The sequence below is a fragment of the Oreochromis niloticus genome, linkage group LG14 (genome assembly GCF_001858045.2).
Source record: "Oreochromis niloticus isolate F11D_XX linkage group LG14, O_niloticus_UMD_NMBU, whole genome shotgun sequence".
In the NCBI taxonomy this organism is placed as follows: Eukaryota; Metazoa; Chordata; class Actinopteri; order Cichliformes; family Cichlidae; genus Oreochromis; species Oreochromis niloticus.
In genome coordinates, this window is record NC_031979.2 from 56,105 (window position 1) to 62,879 (window position 6,775).

Below are 6,775 nucleotides of genomic sequence, written 5' to 3' on the forward strand. Positions count from 1 at the left end.
ACCTTATCAAGCACTTTATTTAGCATTGCACTTTAAGCATGGATTTGCACAGTAAAACATTTGCACACAAGAAGTTTAAATATTTATTGATTATTTATTGGGAATTTTAAAATCAGTTGGTAGCCTTGTTTCAGATCCTGCACAGCTGCTCCTCATCAAGGAATGTGGTGGTTGTCTGTCAGGAGAGAAGAATGGTGATTGAGATTATGATTAAGGTTTACCAGTAAGGAAAACTAATGCAAGTGTGTGTGAAATCTAGGAAGAAAAGTGGCGCAAATAGGTGTTTGTAAGATAATGATTACTCACCTTTCTTGCCTGTGTCCTCTTCAGGGTGTTTGGGCAAATGTTTCCCCGGGGGTCCAGACACCATTTAAAGGTTCCAGGAGAGACCATTGGTAAAGAGAGTGTGGTGAATCTTTTTGTGCTTGGGTTTCTGGGTTTTTATAATATTGGGTTTGGTGTAAAATTAAAGTGTGAACTATTTATTAATATGAAAATGTGAAATGTATTTATGTATTTATTCTAATTGATATATTGTATACTGTGGTGGAAGGTTGGGATTTAAGAATTTACCTAAGAGTGGAATAATGGTTTGGTCTGTGACAGCTGAACATATTTAAGGCTGCTGGTTGTCATTAGAGGAGGATATATTGTGCTGTGAAGAAGCTCGGAGTTAATTGTTGTAAGGAGAGCTGTATGGCAAATAAATACTTTTGTTCCACTGCACTTGCCTTCGTCCAACTCACTGTGTTTCCAGCCGCTAAGGGCCGCCCTATTACAGATGGGTTAATCTTTGCACACACTTTGGGTCCCTTAGTACCAACTGAGAATCATTTAAACTCCACAGCCTACAGTGCATCCAGAAAGTATTCACAGCACTTCATTTGCTCCACATTTTGTCACGTTACAGCCTTATTCCAAAAACTGTTCAGTTGGAAGATAAAACTTTGTCTGAGCCTGAGGTCCAGAGCGTTCTGGAGCAGGTTATCATCAAGGATGTCTCCGTCCATTGCTGTGTACATCCTTCCCTCCAGCCTCTCCCAGTTTCTGCTTCCAAAAAAAAGAGAGACGTCCTTCGGGAATGTTCACCTTTCTTGTCAGAGTAACAATGGAGCTCTGTGAGAGTGACCATTAGATTCGTGGCCACCTCCCTGAGTAAGGCCCTTCTACCCTGGTCCCTCCTGTTAGCTATGCAGCCAGCTCTAGTGAGTCCTGGTGGTTCCAAACTGTGCTCACTGAAACCTTCAAGGCTACAGACATTGTTCTGTAACCTTCCTTAGATCTGTGCCTCGTTACGATCCTGTCTCCGAGGTCTGTAGATAATCCTCAGTCATCCAGGTGAGTAAATCCCAAACAGTTGATTCTGTTCATCTGGACGTTTTCAGTGGAAGAAATGTTTCGTCGCTCATCCAAGTGACTACTTCAGTCTCAGCTGACTGCAGGTTTCCCCACATTTCTATTCCTTTCTAACATTCTTGACAAATATCTGTTGTAATTTTTCTCTTCTTTATATCCAATAATGATCTGCCTACATTAATGTATTGCCATGTCCATGTAGGCCTGAAAGCCACTGTACTGTCTGACTGAATTCTTTGTAATAAACTTTAAATGCTCTAGCTTCATTATCCTCAACCCACCCAAAACTTTTTATTTTTATTTTTTTATCCTTTCCTCTTTCCCAACAATTTTCTAATAGGATGACTTTTATTATGAACTTTCAAATTTATCCAATAATTAACCTTTAACTCTTGCCTTGTAATATTTCTCTGGATTTTACTTGTAAAGCACATATTGGTGTTGTTTTAGTCATCCCTAAACAAATTATCAGTGGACTGATCATAATATACCTTCCCTCTAATCCATACCTCTATTCCTACATAGTCCAAATCCCCTTTCCTTTATTTTATATGGAATACCTCACTCAATGAAAGACACCCACCTCCATTCCCTTCTTTCCTATCACATCTGACTGCAATATATCCAAATAAAGTCCAAAAAAAGGCTTCAACCATGTTTCCTGTATACAAATTATGCCAGGTTTTTCTGTCTGATTGTATATAAACTGTTTAAAATCTTGACCGTTTGACAAAAGACTCCTTGCATTCCACTGTAGGATTAATATGGGTATAAATTGAACCACCACATTCCCCTTCTTGACTTGCCCAACTACTTAGTTTAGATATGAGGAATATCAGGTGAACTATGACATTTCTTTCAACCATGTCCACAACCTTTTTCATTACTCGTTTCTTCCCTATCATGGGTTTTTCACTCTGTCTCTCTTGCTCAACAACACGCCTCTGCATCTGTCACTTTCTGCAGGATCCTCGTTTGTTGATCAGTAAATTCCCATCTTCAAAAATCTTAGCATTTTTGATTTGTCCAACTTGTGCTTTAAGTGTTTTTCTTAACTTAAGTGGACCAATTTTCTTTACGCCCTCTTCTTCAAAGCTTGCACTGACATTCACAGATTTGCCTTCTGACATGTCGGTTTCTTCTGTACTACCCTCATGTCTCTCTTTTTCCTCTTCCTTTCACTTGCTCTGCGCATGTTTCCACCCTTCCCCACCTTTCCCCACTCATTCTCTTCACTTGGACCACCAATCACTTCCTCTTACCTACCATCCATACTGTTCCCTTCATTTTTTCTCCTTCCATCAAGGCCATACCCTGGATTATGAGACGAAACCTGCAGGAGATTGTTACCTTCAGCCAACTCTCCTGTGAAACCTCACTCACTCCTTAAAGCCAAAACACCAATTAACTACAAAATCCACACTGTTGACACTGAAGCAGTGTTGCCAACTTAGCGACTTTGTTGCTATATTTAGCGAGTTTTCAGACCTGCTTAGCGACTTTTTTTCCTAAAAAGTGACTAGCCACAAATCTGGTGACTTTTTCTGCTGTTATTGGAGACTTATTTATGATGACTTTTTGACGTGAAAGTGCGTATCGCTCTTACTCTCAACAAGCAGCGGGTGCTGCCATGGGCACCTCACCCGTGCCAAAGCGCTCATGGGCAGAGGATAGTCCTGTTATGACTATGTTATTTTTCTCTCCTACAACATAGGTTACAATTATATTAGCATGAACAATTATGACTAAGGAGCTTGGAAAGAAAAGTGTCTGGACTTCTTTGAGTTGCTTGGAGATGTTTCACCTCTCATCCGAGAAGCTTCTTCAGTTCTAAGGGTCAATTGGTGGGGAGTCCCAGATTTAAACCCAGTGGGAGTTTCCCCCCAAAGAGGGACAAAGGACCCCCTGATGATCCTCTAATCACATGAGCCAAGGTGTGAAAGTGGGTGTGGGTCCCAATCAGCCAGGGTTTCGGGTGAGCTCATTGTGAAACCTGGCCCCACCCTATCATGTGATTTCCCGAGGTCAGATGGCCCAGGATGTGAGTGGGCGTTAAGGCGTCTGTGCAGAAACTCAGGAGAGTTTTCTCCAAGCACGACATCCCAGTGTACTTCAGACCCAGCAACACACTCAGACAGAAACTGGTTCACCCGAAAGACAAGACTCCTAAACACAAACTTAACAACGTGGTGTATGCTGTACAGTGCAGCGAGGAATGCCCAGACCTCTACATCGGAGAAACCAAACAGCCACTTCACAAGCGCATGGCACAACATAGAAGAGCCACCTCCACGGGACAAGACTCAGCAGTCCACCTGCATCTTAAGGATAAAGGTCACTCTTTCAAGGATGCCAATGTTCACATTTTGGACAGAGAGGACAGATGGTTTGAAAGAGGAGTGAAAGAGGCCATCTATGTCCACTGTGAGCGACCATCTTTGAACAGAGGCGGTGGTTTACGACACCAACTGTCTGCCATCTATAATCCAGTTTTGAGATCCCTTCCCAGACGCCTTAACGCCCACTCACATCCTGGGCCATCTGACCTCAGGAAATCACATGACAAGGTGGGGCCAAGTTTCACAATGAGCTCACCCGAAACCCTGGCTGATTGGGACCCACACCCACTTTCACACCTTGGCTCATGTGATTAGAGGATCACCAGGGGGTCCTTTGTCCCTCTTTGGGGGGAAAACTCCCACTGGGTTTAAATCTGGGACTCCCCACCAATTGACCCTTAGAACTGAAGAAGCTTCTCGGATGAGAGGTGAAACATCTCCAAGCAACTCAAAGAAGTCCAGACGCTTTTCTTTCCAAGCTCCTTAGTCTATGATGACCTGGACGACTGAGAACCTTCACAGACACATGAACAATTATGCAAATTAGGCGATGACATCATTTGGCGACTTCTAGTGACTTTTAGGACAGCCAAAAGCGATTTTCCTTACTGAGGAGTTGGCAACATTGCACTGAAGGCACACAGCTCTCCAGACCTGCCTCCTTGAGTCAAGCACCTCACACCTCTGACAAATACTTTCTACTGTGAGACCTTATATACACAGGCCTATGCCTTTCAAAAGCATGTCCAATTAACTGAGTTTACCACAGGTGGACTCAGATCAAGTTGTAGAAACATCTGACAGACAACATACGCCTCAGTGGATTTTTTCAGGTTTTGCTGTGAATACTTTCCAGACGCACTGTGGCATTTAAATGATTCCCAGTTGGTATTAAGGGACCATTAAGTGTGCTGACGGTGTAGCCGGCAGAGTGCTTAAAGCATGTGCAGACCAACTAGCAGAGGTTTTCACCACCATTTTCAACCTCTCACTGCTACAGTCTGTAGTACCATTCTGCCTTAAGTCAGCCACCATCGTTCCAGTGCCCAAGAAGAACACAGTGAGCTGCTTGAATGACTATCGTCCAGTTGCTTTAACACTTATAATTGCCAAATGTTTCGAGCAACTCATCATGTCACACATTAAAGCTGCCATCCCTTCAGACCTCAATCCATACCAGTTTGCATACAGGGCAAACAGGTCGACAGAGGACGCAATAATAACAGCTCTTCACACAGCCCTCACTCACCTGGACAGTAGTAACACCTATGTGAGAATGCTGTTTGTGGACTTCAGCTCTGCCTTCAATACAGTTCAACCCCACAAACTGGTTAATAAACTAAGCAACTTAGGACCCAGCAGCTCACTGTGCAGCTGGATACTGGACTTCCTGAACAACAGACCCCAGAACGTCAGAATGGGAGAGCACACCACCTCCACCCTCATTCTGAATGTGGGTGTCCCACAGGGGTGTGTCCTCAGTCCCCTCTTATACTCACTTTTCACCCATGACTGTTCTCCAACCCACACCAGTAACACCATTACAAAATTTGTTGATGACACCACCATCATAGGATTGAATGATGACTGAACACAGCCAAGATCAAGGAGTGGTAATCAACTTCAGAAGAACAAAGCGATCTGAGCACTCTACCCTCTACATTGATGGGGAGGAGGTAGAAAGGGTAGAAAGCTTTAAGTTCCTCGGAGTCCACATCTCGGCCGACCTTACCTGGTCCACAAACATCTCCCACCAGGTAGGGAAAGCACAACAAAGGCCGTACTTCCTCAGGAAATTACTTCAGGCCCAATTACCCCAAAGACTGCAAGTAAACTTCTACCGCGCCACCATCGAGAGCCTTCTGACTTACTGCTGCACACTCTGGTTCAACTGCTGCACCGCAGAGGACAAGAGGAAACTGCAGCAAGTGGTGAGGGCAGCAGAGCAGGCAATTGGCACTTCACTAACCCCCCTCAGAGACATCTATACTGGCAGACTTCAGCAGAAAACCAGCATCATCATCAAAGACCCCTCGCACCCTGGACGCTCACTTTTTCCCCCCTTCCCTCTGGTAAATGCTACAGGTCCATCAGGTGAAAGACAAACAGACTGAACAGAAGTGTTTACCCACAGGCTGTCAAACATGCCCTACCTCCACCCTGATTGGAGGATAACTGCACTGCCAAAACTCATGGACATTACACCTTATTTATAAATCGTATTTCTATTTATACTTCAATGCAACCAACACCCTTACCTCTTTAGACTGTTTTTTTTTTTTGTAATTAAAGTCTTTATTTGTTTTTAACCTTTATACAAACAAAAACAAACCAAACCAAACAGCAACAGAAAAAAGAAATAAAAAAACAAAAAACAAAACCAAACAACAACAACAACAACAACAACAACAACAACAAAAAGACAGCTTCCAATCCCATGGTTAATTCAACTTTGCATTTCGGATCCATTTTCAATACTTACTAACTATCAGTACACACACAAAAAAAGGACAATACAATCAAATTCTTAAGTTATTCCGTTACTGAGTGCCTACACAAACATACAACACAGCAAGCATAAAATTTAACTAAAGATAATTGTCCTGACCAAATAAATTTCAACCATCTCAGCCAAAAACACGTCCCCATGATTTGTCAAAACCCTCCCTATCGTCATTAATCCTAGCCAAGAATTTTTCATACGACACCATTTTCAGCATATTTTCTTTCCACCTATTATATTCTGGAGGAGATGTTTCCTTCCATACACTGAGAATAGCTCGGGCCGCTGCAATCACCCCCACCTTTATAACCACAAAGTCATATTTTGAAACCCCAGGCAACACCGACCGATCCCCTAATAAGCACAGTCTTGGTGACAAGGGTATTATTAAACCAATCCACCTTCCTATTTTGTCCAATACTTTTTGCCAGAAGGGATAAACTTTCCCACATTCCCAAATAGCATGCATAAATGTCCCTGGATCTGAACTACATTTCCAGCATATATTACTGGGACTGATTCCCATTCTATAAAGTTTGGACGGAGTGAAGTACCATCTGTGTATTAATTTGTACTG

General features: G+C 42.9%; 1 long non-coding RNA gene across 1 annotated transcript; it reads right to left on the reverse strand.

Annotated features, from left to right (window-relative positions):
* Window positions 1-59: 59 nt before the first annotated feature.
* LOC112842205 (uncharacterized) lies at window positions 60-1,985 on the reverse strand. Its single transcript, XR_003213928.1, has 2 exons — window positions 307-1,985; window positions 60-175 (listed from the first exon to the last, which is right to left on the reverse strand). It is a non-coding gene; the product is annotated as an uncharacterized LOC112842205 (long non-coding RNA).
* Window positions 1,986-6,775: the final 4,790 nt, after the last annotated feature.